The sequence below is a fragment of the Colius striatus genome, chromosome 18, assembly GCF_028858725.1.
Source record: "Colius striatus isolate bColStr4 chromosome 18, bColStr4.1.hap1, whole genome shotgun sequence".
Taxonomy (NCBI): domain Eukaryota; kingdom Metazoa; phylum Chordata; class Aves; order Coliiformes; family Coliidae; genus Colius; species Colius striatus.
The window spans coordinates 8,999,490-9,017,168 of NC_084776.1; the positions used below are offsets into that span (position 1 = coordinate 8,999,490).

At 55.7% G+C, this 17,679-nt stretch overlaps 1 protein-coding gene across 4 annotated transcripts in view; it reads left to right on the top strand.

Moving 5' to 3' along the window:
* Positions 1–13,223: 13,223 nt before the first annotated feature.
* The window catches only part of MYOCD (myocardin), a 237,226-nt gene continuing 232,770 nt past the window's right edge, over positions 13,224–17,679 (top strand). For all 4 annotated transcript variants that reach the window (XR_009819998.1, XM_062011013.1, XM_062011014.1 and 1 more), the window contains exon 1: positions 13,224–13,332. The gene's annotated coding sequence lies outside the window, so the exon portion shown is untranslated. The remainder of the gene's footprint in view (positions 13,333–17,679) is intronic.

Sequence of the window (17,679 nt, forward strand, 5' to 3'; positions counted from 1 at the left end):
GCAGCGGCAGCGCCCGCGCCACGGCCCACATCCGTGCGCGCGCCCGCGCCCCCGCCGCGCGCCGCCCGCGGCCAATGGGCTCCAGCGGCTGCCCCCGCCACGTGACGCGGGCGAGCCAATGAGAAGCGACGGGCCGCTCCAGCCGATCCCCACCCCGAGGCTCTGCGCCCGAGCTCGGCTCGGCCACCGTCCCCTATCACGTGACGCGCTTTACCCAATCGGAACGCCCCGCCCTCGCTGTTGCCCGACAACCGCCGCGTCCGGCGGCCATGGCGGCCATGGCGCCCGGCTGTGCCCCCCCAGCCTCGCCCCGGCCTCGCCCCGGGGCCGGCGCACGGAGCCGCAGCAGTGCCGGGCGCCTGCCAGGGCCTAACGGGACACAGCCAGGCCGGGAGGGCCATGGGCGAGGGAGGCTTTTGGCCGGGTGGAAGCAAAGTCTCTTCCCCATGAGCACAGGGCCAGGTACACAGGGGGGCTGCACAGTCCTTCAGGGTGGGTAAAGCCCTGAGCAGCCTGCTTTACCTCAGAGTCAAACCCAGCTTTGACGTCCCAAGGAAACAGTGCGTGGTGTGCTACTGCACTCGTAGATGCACATAAGTATGGAGCCAGATAGGATCCAGCCGAGGGTGCTGAGGGAGCCGGCGGGAGCTGGCCAAGCCACTCCCCATCAGTAGTCCTGGCTCACTAGGGAGGTCCCAGCAGACTGGAGATGGGCAAATGTAACCCCTACAAGAAGGGCTGGAAGGAGGATCTGGGAACTACAAGCCTGTCAGCCTGACCTCAGTGCTGGGGAAGGTTATGGAGCAAATCATCTTGAGTGTCATCATGAGACACACACAGGACAACCAAGACTTCAGGCCCAGGCAACGTGGCTTTATGAAAGGCAGGTCCTGCTTAACTAACCTGATCTCCTTCTATGACAAACTGACTCGGTGGATGAGGGAAAGGTTGTGAATGTGTTTACCTGGACTTTAGTACAGCCTTCAACACCATCTCCCACATCATCCTCCTGGAGGAACTCACTGCCTGTGGCTTGGATGGAGGTGCTCAGGTGGGCAAGAAGGCCAAGGGCAGCCTGGCTGGGATCAGCACTGGGGTGGCAGCAGGAGCAGGGCAGGGATTGTCCCCTGTGCTGGGCCCTGGGGAGGCTGCAGCTCCAGGGCTGTGTCAGTGCTGGGCCCCTCACTCACTGCCACAGGGACACTGAGGGGCTGCAGCGTGGCCAGAGCCGGGCACAGAGCTGGGGAAGGGGCTGGAGCACAAGGGGCTGGGGAGGGGCTGAGGGAATGGGGGTGTTGAGCCTGGAGAAGAGGAGGCTGAGGGCAGACAGGAGCACTCTCTGACACAGGAAGCTGCAGTGAGCTGGGAGTCAGTCTCTGCTCCCAATTAATGAGTGACAGGACAAGAGGAAATGGGCTCAGGTTTCCCCAGGGGAGGCTGAGATTGGAGCTGAGGCAGAACTGTTTCCCTGAGAGGGGTGTCAGCCCCTGTGCCAGGCTGCCCAGGGAGCTGGGGGGATCCCAAAGCCGAGGTGCTGAGGGCCAGGGGTTAGTGGTGGGCTGGGCAGGGTGAGGGGAGGGCTGGGACTTGATGGGCTTAAAAGTCTTTTCCAACAAAAACAATTCTATGATTCCCCAGTCTCCTCTTCACCATTTCCCCATTGCTGACAAGCTCCTGTTCCATATGAGCCTTGTTGAGGGCCTGTTTACAAACACTGGCTGATCCAGGCCACAGCTCTGTTTATTTTTGAGCTCTCTAAACCCACTCTGAGTTCTGTCAGGCTTTATGTTTGCTTCAAAAGGAACCACTAAATTTTAGTGTAACCAGAGTACCCCAATGTAAACAATCCTAATCATCAATATCCCTTTTCTTTCCTACTTCCAAAGGCAGACCTTATCTTCCCTAGTGCTTTGCTTTCCAAACACTGTTTGCCTTTATTCTTAGTGCCAATGCTCTTCCCTTTATTCTGCAGTGATCCAAGCAAGCACTTTGAGTGGGGACCTGTCCAAACCTCCAGATCTTGCCATGTCTGTTTACATCTGTTTTGTCAGTTTTCAAATCTATAGTTCACTTACAATTTCTCCTTCTTCAGACTCCCATCTCTTCACACAATGTCTCAGATTAGCATGGGATTTCTTCCTGATTGTCCCCACTTCTGGGTGCAATAAAAGGTTTGTTCCTTTGAATGGCAAACTCTTGTTCACACACGTTTCACATGTTACGGTCCTCCAGCCTAAACTCACTGACAACACTTGGCTCTGCCCTCTGTACCCACAGAGGATGGGAAACATCAGGTTACAGCTGAAGCTGCTTCCCAATAAAGGCTGAGGCTTCCCAAAGCTGTCTTCTATCTCTGCATTCCTGCTCCACTGCTGCATCGTTTCCTCCCCATGCCAATGACTTTGTGCTCAGGTGAATAATCAGGAGGTATGGAAATACCTTTTTGTGGTTTGTGCTGTTTTGTGTTTTACAGCTTTGGGAGCACAAAAGCTTTTTTAGGGCTCTGACCAGCTGGCATGAAGTTTCCAGGCAATGTTTCTTTACTTGGTGAAATCACTAAGGTGGTGCATGGTATTTTTCATCATATTAATTCTGGCAATTTTTCCCACCCTTGCTAGGTTGGGTTTGTGTGCACAGGCCAGTATTGAGAGCCCTGACTTCACTACAACTCTGTAAAGTGACAAAACCACCTGTAATATCTCAACAGCCTTATGAAGCTTTCACAGGGAATAAATAGCAACCCTCTAAACCTGATCTGCAGTCTCAGCTGCCATGTTGTGTGGCAGCCCATTTCAAAGATTGGTTCATGGTTCAGAAGGAAATATCTTTTAGGTTACAGTTTTGGTCCTCGTTTTGGGTGAGAGTGTCCCCGGCCTACCAGACTTGCTGACAGAGGAGTTGGGACATGCCACAGTTTAGTCCTTGTAGCACTTATCAAGTGGATGATTCAACACATTTTGCCAGCTTTTTTCTTGCTGTGATTTAGATTTCCTTGGTCTTTTGGCTTATTAGATGGGGTGCTTGATTGAGCTGTGTTAGATCTTGGTTTCAAGTTGTCAGCATCACCTTGTGAAAGTCTGCAATGGTTCTCTCCCTCCGAAACTGAGCATGTAAAAGCCATCCTCTGCTTCTCAGAGCCTTCTGAAGTGACAGTTGTGGTCTATTGGTACCTGTCTTGGGTGTGCAGGGTGAGCTTTGCCTGGGTTGTGATGAGAAGCAGCAATCACCCAGAGATGTGAATTCTGCAGACAACCTCCCCGGATTTCTGAGAATCACTCAGGAACTGTAGGAAGTGACTGGACATGGAACAGAAACTGTCTGGAAATGGCTCCTGCCCTTTGCATGCAGGAGCTCTCACTCTGAAACCAGGCTTGGAGTGGTGCAAGGCAGTCACTGTACCCATATGTGGAGGCTGTGGAGGCTGTCAGAGGCACTCAGACCACAGTGCCTGTGTGTGGAGGCTGTCAGAGACACTCAGACCCCAGTGCCTGTGTGTGGAGGCTGCCAGAGACACTCAGACCCCAGTGCCTGTGTGTGGAGGCTGTGGAGGCTGTCAGAGACACTCAGACCCCAGTGCCTGTGTGTGGAGGCTGTGGAGGCTGTCAGAGACACTCAGACCCCAGTGCCTGTGTGTGGAGGCTGTGGAGGCTGTCGGAGACACTCAGACCCCAGTGCTTGTGTGTGGAGGCTGTCAGCTGATCCAACCACACACCATCAACACCCATGTAGCAATGGGCAGTGCCCATCAGAGGTGCATGTTAACAGGCCAAGGCCTTGCTCTCTGGTCTAACTGAGCCTGCAGAGACTAAAACCTGCCTCCTGAGCAGAGGCAGCCCAAGCTGGCTCGCAGCCTCCTGCCTGTGTGTCCTCTCACCACTCCTCATGCCCATGTGCTCTGCTTGAGGCTCAGGGCCTGTCCCGGTGTCACCCTCAGCCCACTCCTGCTGCAGCTGGTGCTGGTGCTGGTCAGGCCAGCTGACTCTTTGGTAATAAATGCTCAATAACAATCTAATTTCCCTCTAATGCCTTATCTTTCAATCTCATGAAGATCACATGCAGTAATCAGCCCCAGCTTGGAGAGGCATCATGGAATGAGCGCTGCCTTGGGGTGCTGAGGAAACACACCCCATCTGGGCCATTAATGCTCCAATAACACACAGTAAGGCAGAGTTTGGTTAACTAATTCAGCTGGAGTGATAGCATCAGCCATGCCACAGAGAGAGATTTAAAAGTAATATCCCCACTGGAGGATGTTGCTCTCTGAGACTTTCCCAAGATGATACTGATGCTTGGGTTTGTTAGCTAACACAGACTGTATATTACACTGATTATCCATTATCCCCTACAGACTGGAGTTTTATTAGAAAAGCAGGTTTACATGTAGATTAAAGCCAGCACAGGCAATATGAAGAGTTCAGGTGGGCCCGTGGCACACTGGATTCTTGTGACATTTGTTCTTTGTAAAGATAACCAGTCTGGCCAAGATAAGGAGCAGAATTAGAATAGAAGACCTTGAGGGCAAAGCAATAACCACAATATACTGATCTCAGGTAAGGGAGGTCTCCTAGAGACAGCAGGGAGAAGGAGAGGGCACTCTGAGGGACAGGTCTGTCCTGCATCCTGAAGCTGTGACACTGCAGGAGACTGCTCACAGCTGCCCAGAGATGGGGAGGTCACCCTGTGAGAAGAGCACTGGAAGGTGAGGGGTCTATTGGAGGAGTTCATAGCCAGGGCTCAGTGTGTATGCCCTCTGTACTGGACTGGTGTAGCCTTGCAGAGCATGCACAGGTCCGAGCCTCTGCCTTTCAGGTGCTTCAAGGCCTGGCCCAGCACAGGAGAGGACACTGCTGCTCAGGAGTGAAAACCATGGTCAGGAGCATCACATAAACAGCCTGATGGACACAGGGCTCAGTGACCCTGGGGCACTGGTACTCCAGGATGAGGCTGTCCCAAGCCCACTTTCCCACTGCCCTTTGAGCCAGGCACATTCCTGCCCACCCTGCCAGCACCTGAGGCAAGTCCAACTAGTGTAAACTGCACAAAATCCAGTCCCAAATGGACCAGAAAACCTGTTCTTTCTGAGTGATGCAATAACTGCAGTTACCAGTGACATCATGTAATCAGGAACAGGCATCCAAGGAATCCAGGAGGAGAAATCAATGTTCCTATGTGACCTGATCTAGGTGAACCTGCTTCTGCAGGGGGGAGTGAACTAGATGATCTCTAAAGGTCCCTTCCAACCCCTACCATTCTGTGATTCCATGATTCTATGACAATGAAATACAATATTTCAATGCAGTTAATTGATGGGATTATCCCAAGGGGTGAACTTTTGAGTAGTTTATCCCTCAGATTAGTGGTGTTTTGCTGGAAAAGCCTTGTTTTTCACACAAATAATGAACATGCTTGACAGAAGAGTGGGGAAATTCCCAGAGGGGCACAGGACATCACAGGGACTCAGCCAGGAAAACCTTCAAAGAGACAGAGAAGAAATAGGCAAAAATACAGGCAGCTAATGGGGAAAGGGAAACAATTTCCTTGGGCCACAGAAATACATTTAGAATGATTCCAGGGAGCAAACAGCAAGGTGTAACCCAGGGAGCTTCATTAAAAAAGAGTTTGTGTTTCTCATCTGTAATTTCATGCAGACCACGGGCTCTGTTTCTGCCAGAAGAGCAGGTGCATGAGTTCACCCAACCCCCTGCAGAGGCAAATCCCTCTCTCCCAACCACCCCTGGCAGGGGGATATTCATTCCTGCTTTTTTAATAAAAGCCAAGCAGTCTGCGCTCTGCTCCAGGGGCTCTTGATTATTTGCAATTCTGGCCCTCAAAGTATAAATTAAATCCATTCCTGTTGTTTCGGGAAGGAATAAAGGTCCCTCCTCCTGTACTTCACTCGGTGCGGTGCGGAGCCGCGGGCTGCCCGGCCCCTGCCCCTGCCGCTGTCCCCGTCCCTGCGCCTGCCGCTGCGCCTGCCACTGTCCCTGTCCCTGCCGCTGTCCCTGCCCCTGTCCCTGCCGCTGCCCCTGCCGCTGCGCCTGCCACTGTCCCTGTCCCTGCCGCTGTCCCTGTCCCTGCCGCTGTCCCTGCCCCTGTCCCTGCCGCTGCCCCTGCCGCTGCGCCTGCCACTGTCCCTGCCCCTGTCCCTGCCGCTGCCCCTGCCGCTGCCCCTGCCGCTGCGCCTGCCACTGTCCCTGCCCCTGTCCCTGCCCCTGTCCCTGCCGCTGCCCCTGCCGCTGCGCCTGCCACTGTCCCTGTCCCTGCCGCTGTCCCTGCGCCTGCCGCTGCCCCTGCCGCTGTCCCTACCGTTGTCCCTGCCCCTGTCCTTGCCACTGTCCCTGTCCCTGCCCCTGCCGCTGTCCCCGTCCCTGCGCCTGCCCCTGCCGCTGTCCCTGTCCCTGTCCCTGCCGCTGTCCCTGCCCCTGCCGCTGTCCCTGCCGCTGTCCCTGCCCCTGCCCCTGCCGCTGTCCCTGCCCCTGCCGCTGCCGCTGTCCCTGCCGCTGTCCCGCCGCCAGCGCCCGGGCCCGGGGCCGCTCCGCCGTGCCGCTGCAGCAGCCGGGGCCGGGCCCTAGATGGCACCGCACACCCGCGGGCCCCGCAACCTCCCGCCGGGACGGGACGGGGCCGCTTCTGCGAGACTCCGCGGCCGCCCGAGACTGCCTCTCTGCCTCTCTGCCCATGTGCTGCTCCGTTCCCCCTACACTGCTTCATTGGCTCTGTGCTGGAAAGCATCCCTTCTTGCCTTCCCCGGGGGACTGATCTCCCCAGGAGGAGCAGTGAGCCTTCCTCCTTCCTGAGTCTGCCTCACTCCAGCCCGCACCCCCTCCCACCCACTCGCATGGCTTGTGTGCTGCAGGAGCAGGTCCCTGCAGAAGCAAATGGCCAGAACCTGTCTGGTTGTTGCAGGGATGACCTATCCATCTTCCCCATCACCTCCTCCAAAGATCAGCCTTCCCTCTTCGGCTGGGATTTCACTGGGAGCTGAGATGTGCCTGGAGAATGGTGCAGACAGAGCGGGACACCCCAGAGCAGTCCACACAGATCCATCCTGACCTCTCTTTTCTCAGGCCAGTGGGGCAGAACCAGCCCCACATTGCTTCCAGATGGGCTCAGCGGCCCTGGACTTGTGTGTGGAGGGGGATGCCAGGATGCCACCTCTACTCAGAGTGGTCCCTATGTACGAAGCCACTTCCCTCACTCCCTGGCATCCCCTGAACACTGCTGGGGAGGTGACACACTTCAGCAGGCAGTTGTTGGTTCACCCCTTGACACAGAGACTCATTTAACTCCTTCCCCCTCCTCATTTATTTATGGCCCCACATCGCCTGCATGTCTTCACGCTGATGGACGGTGTTTGCACATGTCCTTCTTATCCAGAACATGGGGCTTTGCAGCCACTTCTCTATTTACTGTAATTTTTAGCTCAGACACAACCAGAACTCCCACCCTGTCTGGGCGTCTCAGTGCAGAAAACAAGACTAAACTATTTTGGGATGTTTTTCCCTTTTCCTCATACTTGGGTGCTTTCCCATGTGGCTATGTCTTTGGAGCCTTGGGGAGGTTGAACCTGTTTCACACACTCCCCAAGAGCTGCCTCTGGACCTCTCTGCACGCTTTAACCCTCCTCTGACCACGGCACCTCCCACACCAGGCAGTTTCGTGCTCTACTTGCTTTTCTGAGCTAGAAAATGTATCCAGTGTCAGGGGATGAGCTAAGAGCACAGTGGATGGGAACAAGCATCCCAGGCTTCATCCACACCACCCTGCTTGGCACCTCATCTGGTCACACCTCTCCAAGTTGCCGAGAAAGCTGTGTACTGCTACTCCAAGCCAGGGTAGCCATGAGAGTTTAGCACAGGAGCCTGGAAAATGCCCCTTTGCCTCCATCACTCTGGTTTTAGTCCTCACTGGGCAGCACCCGCTTGGGGAAAGGCCATCACAGAGCTAAAGCGATGTACAAACCTGCCCCTCTCCTGCCTCTGCCACAGCCAAGGGTCTCTCCATTGAAGTTTACTTAAAGGGCTAATAAAAATCTCCAAACTGGAAAAATCTTTCTGTGGAGAGTTCTCTTTGTTTAAAGGAAATGCACCATAAAGATAAAGCCTTCCCTGCCCGCTCCCAGGGCACAGCCCTTCCCACCCGGCCCGGCTGCCGACCCAGGAAGAGCTTGTTTTCCTAACGAGAAGTTTGAAGATTAAAAGAAAGGGGGGGGTGAGGAAAAAAAATCAGCCATTTGGAATCCTCTCCTGACGCTGCAAATACCCTCGTTAATAGATATGTCTCGTTTTGTTACCTCATTTTAATTAATCATTAAACAAAGACAGCTGCCAAATTTTGGCTCTGGCTCGGAGCCTACAACTGACTTGGAGCCCTTGAAAAATAGACTATTTATGGTGCCTGGGTTTAAAGCTTAAATTTCTTGTATAAACTTTACCCTTCCTAAGAATAGTGTGGGGAGTGCATTGCATTCACAGTGCCCCGTGCCCCCGGCCCCGAGCCCCAGCAGCTCTGGGACACTCCTCGCAAGGGCAGGTGCTATCGGCGTGGGAGGTGCCTGTGGCCTTTGGGCAGAGCATCCTGAGGCACGAGAGCATCCAGAAGAATATCCCTGCCTTCCCTAGGGCTGGCTCTGTGTCAAAGGAAAGTGTTGGTGCCCCCCTGCTGCCTCCAGCCCTGCCACAGCTCCCCCAGGACTGAGGTTCCCATCTCAGCTTCATAAATACACCCGATACCAGATTTTGCATCGTGGTAGCTGGAGCTGCTAAGGCTGCCCACAGCAGAGACTCAGGGTTCCTCTGTCTTCCCTTTGATGGTCGATTGGGGCTCCACAGACACTGGGAGGTCATTTATATCCCTTTATACTTTTGTGTGTGTGGTTTTGTTTGGTTTTGGTTTTGTTTAGAGTATCTTAGGGACAGGATGTCATCCCCCATCCTCTGCCTCTGCTCTGCCCTGCTGAGGCCTCATCTGGAGTCCTGTGTCCAGTTCTGGGCTCCCCAGCTCAAGAGGGACAGGGAACTGCTGGAGAGAGGCCAGTGCAGTGACATCAAGATGATGAGGGGATGGAACATCTCTGTGAGCAGGAAAGGCTGCAGGACCTGGGGCTGTTCAGCCTGGAGAAGGCTGAGAGGCCCTTATCAATGCTGATAAAGGGCAGGTGTGGAGAGGATGGGGCCAGTGTTTGTTCTGTGGTGGTCAGTGACAGGACAAGGGGTAATGGGTACAAGCTGGAACAAGAGAAGTTCCTCTTAAACACAAGGAGAAGCTCCTTTGGTGCTGAGGTGAGGGAGCCCTGGCCCAGGCTGCCCAGGGAGGGTGTGGAGGCTCCTTCTCAGGAGGTTTCCAAACCCACCTGGACAGGCTGCTGTGCCCCTGATGGAGGGGAACCTGCTTTAGCAGGGGCTTGGGCTGGATGAGCTCTGCAGGGCCCTTCCAACCCTCATGATTCAGAGATTCTGGGATTCTATGAACTCTTCCAGCAGCTCGGGAGCAACAGAGATGTAAGGGCTGTGAGGAAAAATCACCCTGCATGGTTGCTGGCTGAGCCAGGCTGAGGGCACCCACCTGTGAGGGTGGCATTCCCCACAGCTGCCCCTGTGCTGAGCATGGCCACAGGGATGTGGTCCCAGCTGGCTCCACTCAGGATGGCTCCTGGTGCTGGGATCTGCACTGGCTCTGTCTGACCTGCCCCTCCAGCCCTGGAGAGGGAACAGGGCCAAGCTGCAGGACACACTTCTCCAGCTGCAGCTGGGAACCCGCAGCTCATATTTCAGCCAGCTCGCTCGCAGCTCTCCCACTCGGGTGACACCAAGCGCGTGTCACACACGCTGGAGGCACGGGCTGATGGCCCCCCTCCCGCCCACACAGCCTCAGCCCCTCATCCTCCAGCCTCTGCCCTCCGCCTCCCCGCCTGCATGGCTAAAGTAAACTGTCTGGGACACAGGCGGCGTGGTGCTGGGGGACTGAAGCTGGATGGGAACCCAGCGAGGCACGTGCCGTGCCAGACACCCCACGGCGCGTCCCCAGCACCTGCCTGGACGTGAGCGCTGCCAGATCCAGCCTCTGCCTCCCGCCTCCCCCCGTGCTACCAACCAGCTCGTTGTCCTTGGCCACACAGCCCAGGGGATGGAGCTGAGTCCCTCAGCTTTGGGGTGCTGTCAGCTCGTGGCACTGATGGGATAAACTCGCTGTGTGTGGAGCTGGCAAGGAGGAAATTTATCCTCTGGCCCGTGGTATTATCCAGCTGCCTGCCACGCGGCCGGCCCCACCACACAGCCAGCACGCAGCTCTGCTGCTGAAAGCTGCCTGTGAAATGGATCCATCAGTGGCTCCCTCTCCTCCTCTCCCTCCAGCCTGGCTGCCAGCTCGGCACTGTGGCTCTGGTGTCACGGCAGAGTGGTCCTGCCCCAGCTGAGCTCTCGTGGCAAAACTGTCGCCGAGTCCTTCCAGTGTAAAGACCTTTCAGTGTAGACCCAAATGTGCCCCGTCAGCAGTGACAGCACAGACAGAGATGACTTGGAAGAAAAATCAGAGAATTATGAGTTATTCCAGTCCCCAGTGTGGACTGTTCACTCTGAATCCTAATGATGGCAGCATAAATAAGAACACAGGTACCATACAGCTCATTAGTACAGAAACACCATGTCACTTTCTCTTTGTGTCCCTGTCCTAAAAACCTGCTGCTCCTAAAGGACACTTTCCAGACCTTAGCTCTGCCTTATCCAGATGTACTATGAACAAACCACTCCCGGCCAGATTGTCCAGATGGGATATTTAACTTCCACAGAGACTATTGTGCCTGTTAGATTATTGGTGGCAGGTCCTTTTGGGTCTCTGTCTTTGGTCTCTGCTAGATGAGGAGCTGCTTTGCCAAAAGGGCTCTGCTTAGAAGCTGCCGTGTAAACAAACCTGGTAGGAGCTGAGGATTTATGGAAGCGTTGGGGAAGGGCTGGGGAGATCCCCCCACTACATGTGTCTGCCCCGCCAGCGACTTCTGCACAGAGCACAGAGAAGTGTTTGTTAGTGTGAACAGCAGGTTCGCTGGCGGGTGAGTTTACAGCGAGAGGGATATAAATAAATAGAAGGAAAAAGGACTTTCCCTGCAAAGGGGAGCAGAGTCCTGCCCGCCCACAGAGGCTGCCCTTGGGCTGGATGTGGCCACAGGAAGGGTTTCCTTCAAGGGAGAGACCTGCTGTTGTCAAAAATCCTACAGTGATTTCTGTTTGAGAGGGAAAGGTTAAAGCTTGAGTGGGGAGGAAGAGGGAAACTGCCACCAGCCATGTCCCAGTGCAGAGCACAGCAGTGGCACCTGTGGGGTGTGGGTGGGTGCACCTCATTCTGCTCGTTATCAATTAGGAGAAAGCACCAGGGAGAGGATGTGTAGGCAGAAGAGGGGTGGGGAGCACGGGCAGGGAGCCTTTGGGCCTCAGTGTTAGAGGGGAAAAGAGGTACATCCTGAGCAGGACACTGCCTCTTAGGCTGCTGCTGGGATCAGAAAACACTATTTAGCCCAAGTGATGAGGACTGTCCTCTTCCTTCCAGACTCCCTTCCCAACAGCAAGAGCCTGCAAACCCCCAGGCTTCAGCCCGGCATGGAGATCAAAAGGGAAAGAGTTGATTTAAGGGATGGTGAAGTATTATCGCTGCACTGGCACAGCTTACCCCAGCTCAGCTGAGTGGGGAGGCCTAGGCTGAGCTAAGCCCTGAAAAGGGGTTTTATGAGTGGGAAAGTGATGTTTTTAGGGCTTTGATGCATAGGTGAAGTTAAAGGGCATTCAGCAGCAGTTCTTCACTCCAAAGGGCCAAGTCCAGAGAAATCAAGTCCTTTAGGACCTGCTTATGCAGCAAACATGACAGAGAGCATCTCCATTCATGACGTGGAGTGGTGTCACTGGGATATGGAAGAACAAGGTCTGTGAGCAGCCCCTTCCCCAGCCAGTGGTGCTCCCCAAAGGGGTCTTTGGTACCCCTTTGGTACCCCTTTACCGTAGTCTGGTGCTTGTTAGCATGAGGGGCTGTGGGGTGGAGGCTGTTGTGTGTCCAGTGCCTGCCAAGAGAGCTCTTAGAGCACGGTTATGCCTCTCCACCACCCATGTCCCAGGTTTCACAGCCAGTGCATGTCACACCAGCTCAGTTATCAGTCTGTGAGCAGAGACCACTGTGCTTGGGGTGACCCGGCTGAACTCAATAACCCCCCCCAAGCTCAGTTACCACGGGATTAAAGCCCTGCATGCCCTGGCCAGCCCAGCTGCTGTGGCTTGGGACACGAGCTGCAGCTAAGCCGCAGTTCACCAGAACCCGGGCAGTTTGCAGGACCGAGGGAACCTGCTTCTCTGCTCTCTCGGGATGCTCCCGGGGCGCAGAGCAGGGGTCGGGGAGAAGGCGCTGGGTCAGACAAAGGCTGACACTACCTCCCGGGCTGGGATCCTGCCCAGCTCCTCGCTGCTGGGTCGGGCTTTTCCAGCTGCTCCCCGCTACCAATGCGGAGATTTTAAGGAGACGTAGAGATAAGGAAGCGATAAGGTGACAAAGCCCAGTGCAACACGGGGGCAGCGTGAGCCTCGCTGCAGCACGGTTCGGGAGGCGCGTGGGGATGCGGGGGGCTGCTGCGGGGTCCCGCCGGTCGCTGCGGGAGAATGTCGCCCCCGCTCCTGCCCCACGCAGCCCGGGCGGCTCTTTGGGAAAGGACCCCTGGAGCGTTCCTGCAGGAGGGCAGGTGTGGGGGGCGGCAGGAGAGGGCAGAGCAGGGAGCGGGGCTGCCGGAGCCGTGCCGGGACGCTCCTCCTCTTCTTTAACTCTTGCGCGGGCGGCAGCCGAAGCCGCGGGACGGGGCTGCAGCGGCGGGGGGGCCCCGCGAGCCCCGAGCCGGGGGGGTTGGGAGGCCCTCGGGACCGGGCAGCCCCCGGGCCCTGCGCTGGGGCCCTCCCCGGTACCCCCCATCCCCCCCCGCTCCCCGTCTCGGCCCCGCTCCGGGGCTGCCCCGCGCTCGCCGCCGCTCCCGGGGGCTCGTCCCGGGCGAGGTGAGGGCCTGACCCCCCCATGCCCGTGCCCATGCCCGTGCCCGTGCCCGGCCAGCCCCCGGCCTCCCCGCCCCTGCTCCGCGGGCTGCAAGAAGTTAATTTATTTTTGGAAAAGCAGCTCTCGGAGTTTGTCTGATTCCAGCCGCACCAGCTCCTTTCTTTCGCTCTATTTTAAACCCGTTCTTACTGTGCTTCAAGTTTATAAAAACAATCAGTGTGCTCCCTGATAAAAGCAGCCCCAAGCCGCCGGGAGAGCAGGAGTCTCAAAAAGCCGCACCTCCGGGACACTGTAGCTCAGCCGAAAAGTTCGCAGGTAATTCACGTTTCCTACTTAACGCCTTTCTGTCCTTCTTGCCGCTTTCTCACCTGCGTGCTCGGGTGCGTTCAGCCGGCGCTCTGGGGACAGGCAGCGCAGTCAGGCAGCGCTGGTGCCACCTGATGCCTTCTCCTGGGCCACTGCCGCGGCCTCGGTGGCCACCTGCGCCTGGCAGCTCACGGGCCGGGTGCTGACAGAGCTCCGTGGAGCGAGGCACTTGTTTGGGAGCAAGCACGAGGTGCGTTTGGCACGTCAGGAGGTGGCTGTCCCGGACAGGCTGGCGGGGAGATGTGGAGAGGACACGGCGAGGGTGATGGTGAGGGGCCGTGCGAGGTTCCCAAAGGGCTCAGTTTGCTGCAGCCATCTGGAGGCTGCACTGATGGTTACTCCCATCCCTCCCCAGCCGAGGCTGAGAGTGTCTCTCCCGGCAGAGTAGACTCTGCCAGGGCACCCTGCTTTGTCAGGACTGTCTCACAGATCCTTGTTAGCTGTGGAGGGTCATTCTGGCCACACCAAACGCTCAGCCGTTTAATGCAACTTTGTGACTCACCAATGCAACCCACAAAAACTGTTCAGAACAAGCTGCTCACGCTCAGGACTCGGGAGCATTCCTGGAGAGCTTTGCTGCTCTTGAACGAATGCAGAGCGAAGTGCTGCCAGGCAGAAACTCCTGATGTCATTTGCTGAGCGCTGAAGCCCTTCGGGGGAGGTTTTGTCAGCCTCGTGCTGGGCTTTCTGGTGTTCCAGGGTTAATGCTTTCAAAAGCACCGCCTTGGCAGAGCCCTACGGTGACATTTCCTGCCCTGGGGTGGGACAGGCACAGAGCACCGTCTCCTGTCGGGCATTGTGACACAGTGCTGCCCATGGGACGATTCTCTCCTCATCAGACTGGCCCTCGGGGCATGTACCTGTTTATTTTGGGAAAGGGATGAGGGGTTTAGAGCTGCATATTACAACTGCTGCTTTGCTGAGATGCAGCTGGATCCTGGGTGACTTTTCCCCTTTGCCTGTTGGTGAAACACACATCATTTCAGCTCTAGATGTTAAAACAACCCCAAAAGGCAGAAAAATTAAAGTTTTCTATTAGAATTTGGTGACCCAACCTCTCTTGTGAATGTCATTTGTCAGATGGCCCAAGGGACAGCAGAAGTCAGTGATCCCATCCGTCCCTCTCTGATGCTGCTCTCTCTGGTGCTGTCCGTGTTTTTTGGTGGTCCAGCATGCAGGGGAAGGGAAATGTGGTTGTTGTGTGGAGTGTCCAGGCTAAAAATAGCTCTCCTCTGGTGCTCCATCTGAATGGGCAGCCACATATGACTGTACATGGATTTGTCTGATAGTCCCATTTCAGTGTAAGAGACAAAATATCTTAGTTATGGCTTTGTTCTTCAGCTAACAATGGGTAGCTAAAAATATCCGACTTTGTTCCACTCAATAAAGTTCTCTCAAGGGGAGACACTAACGTTACGTTTTTGCCAAATCCGTGCAAAATGCAGCCAAAGAAAATGCACATTTTTGCCAACAGCTTTTCATAAGACATGTAACCAGCAGAAAACTCACTGAGCTGTGAGTGTGGCTGCAGCGTCTGCTGTGCACAGCATCCCAGGGCTCCTGGCTGCCTCGCTCCCCGGGAGCAGCTGGGCAGGGGGAGGCACGTGGCTGCATCCTCCTCATCCTCTGCTCAGGCTCCAGCTGCACCTCTGGGCTTGGCGGGCACGGGCTGAGCTGGTTCCTGGTAGGGGGAGTTTGCCCCGTGGCTGCCAGTGGCAGCCGGTTGGTGGTCGCTGTGGTCTCACTCCAATTGCCTTCCTTCCCGTGTGATGGCAGCCAGAGCTGGAGGCTGCCCAAGCCAGCCCAGCCCTGCTGTGTTAAAAGCTTGGCACGGCTGCTGCAAGGCGCTCACAGCCTGACAGCCAAGAGGAAACCAGCAGAGACCTCACTGGGCTGGCACAGTCCCCATGGAGAGGAAGGAGATGGGCCCTCCTGTGCCCATCACCAAATAAAACCACCTCCTCCCCAGTGCTGCTGCCCTGGGCCCCTTCTTCCAGCCCTGTGCCGGTGGCTGCTGCTTCCAGAAAGGTCAGAGAGGCAGGAGAACCCGTCCCATCCTTTATCTCTGTTGAGGCCAGCCTGCTCCTTGTGTGACATGCTCTCCTGTGCTCCCTTGCCTTGCAACCCTGGGCAGAGCAGATCTGGGTGACTCCAGCTGAGAAAGCCCCACTTTCCATGTCAAAGCCGGTTTGGATGAGTAAGCAGGCACACTGATGGCAACTAGCACTTGGCTTTCTCATTGACAAGTGCCCATGCTCTGCTGGAGCTCATTTTGGTTTGGGCTGGAGAACTGCTCACCAGGTGGACCAAGGTGAGACCAAGTCTGGTTTTAGCTTTGCTCAGCATCAGGAAAAGAGGTTGGGCTGCTTCTACATTCTGTGGTACTGCAGTTTTCCAGGCTGCAAATCATTCTTGTAGCTGTTCTCTGAATCTGTTCCCATTTTCCAGCATCCCTCCTGTTGTGTAGGCACAAGGACCAGTAATGATCTCCCTAATTCTGGATGCCTTTCTTCATGCTATATCTGCTCTCCAAGCCACAATGCCACTCAATCTGTCTTCACCATGCCCCTTCCTGCAACCTTGGTGGAGTCACCATCCCCAGAGATATTTAAAGGATGCATAGATGAGGTGCTGAGGGCCATGGTTTAGTTTAGTGATGGACTTGGCAGCGTGGAGGGGTGGGACTCACTGATCTTAAAGGTCTTTTCCAACTGTTCTGATTTTGTGATTCTTGTCACGTTGCTGCTCTTCTCCAGAGTCACTCCATTCTGCACGTGGATGTGTTAAAAAGCATTGGTGTTCAGGTAGGGACATCTCAGAAGGAAAGAGGTTTGTGACAGCAGCAGTCACCTGTAGAGCTGGTTTGATGCTGGGGAGCAGCTGAGGTTAGGCACAGGAGGGGTGCAGGCCAGGGAACACTGAGAGGCTCTTCCATGTGCCACGGCTGACACAAAGCCTCTCTACCCAGCTGTTTCCCTGCTCCTTCACCACTTGTTTCCTGCTTAAAGGGAGCCTGAAGGTGGGCTGACCCTTAAAGGTGGGCTGAGCTCTGAAGGTGGGTTGATTCTGCAGGTGGGCTGCCCACCCGGGGTTGACAAGCGCATCCCTTGGGACGAAGACGCCGCCTGATGTGATTCATGTGATGTTTGCTGCCGCAGCATTCCCGGAATGTACCTGCTTTATCTCTTGGCCTTCTTGCCTGTTATGGGACAGGAGCTAAGTTAATGTGCTGGGTATGAGATGGCAAAGAGATGCAGCCCCTGCTCTAGGGTTTGGGGTATGCACATAGCCCATGAGTTAGAAGTACCTTGGGCCACCTTAGGGGTGTTCTTAGACACTGTGCCAGGCTGCCCAGGGAGGTGTGGGAGTCCCCAGCCCTGGAGGGATCCCAAAGCCATGCAAATATTCCCCACCCACAGAGCAGCCATCAGCTCAGTGCTGGTGGCCTTGTCCTGGAGAAGGCACCAGGGCAGGGGATGTGTGTCTGCCTTTTCTGACTCGATAATTTATGTCTTAACCTTATGCCAAAAATATACCCTGCTTGCAAGGGCACTGTTGGAACAGATGCAGAGGACTTATCAGCTGCCCCCAGGGACTTCCTGGCTCTGGACCTCATTTAGGGGGTGTGACAGCCACATGCATCCTCAGGATTCAGCCATGGCTCTCTGAGCCTTGGGCTGTGGATCTGGTGCTTCTGCTGCAGGGATGTCAGTGGGACTCTGCACCTGGAGCCTGCTGCGTGCATAGTAGAGAGCTTCTCCCCTACAACCAGAGCTCTGCTGAAGGGAGAGCAGCCAACCTCCCTGCAGCTCGTTCCTGCTGGGATATTTGCCCACCTGCCAGTACACTGTGCAATGGGGTTTCAGGTGTCAACTGGTGGCACATCCCCGGTGTGATGGGGGACCAATAGATGCCCTCACAGAGCTGGAAAAAGTTAAACAAACTGAAATAAAATGCAGGCTACAATGAGCAGGCTTCTCCAGCCACCCCTCAAGCTGGCCAGGGACTAGCCCAGCCTGGTGCAGCCCAATCCCCACCAGCTCCTGCTCTTTTGATCTGTCCCAGCATTGCAGAGTGTAGGCAGCAGGAGACCTCGGGGTGCCAAGAGCTTCTCTTTGGGAGCTATGAGGCAGATGTGGGACTTGCAGGAACTCTGTACTGGCCCATCTGGACACTCATTGGTGTTGCCAGTGCTGAATGTGTGCCCAGGGAGGTTCCTCATTGTTCCTCAGGGCTCTGCTCAGCATGGAGAGAGGACATGTTGGCACTGCATATCTCAGTGAGCATCCTCCAGCC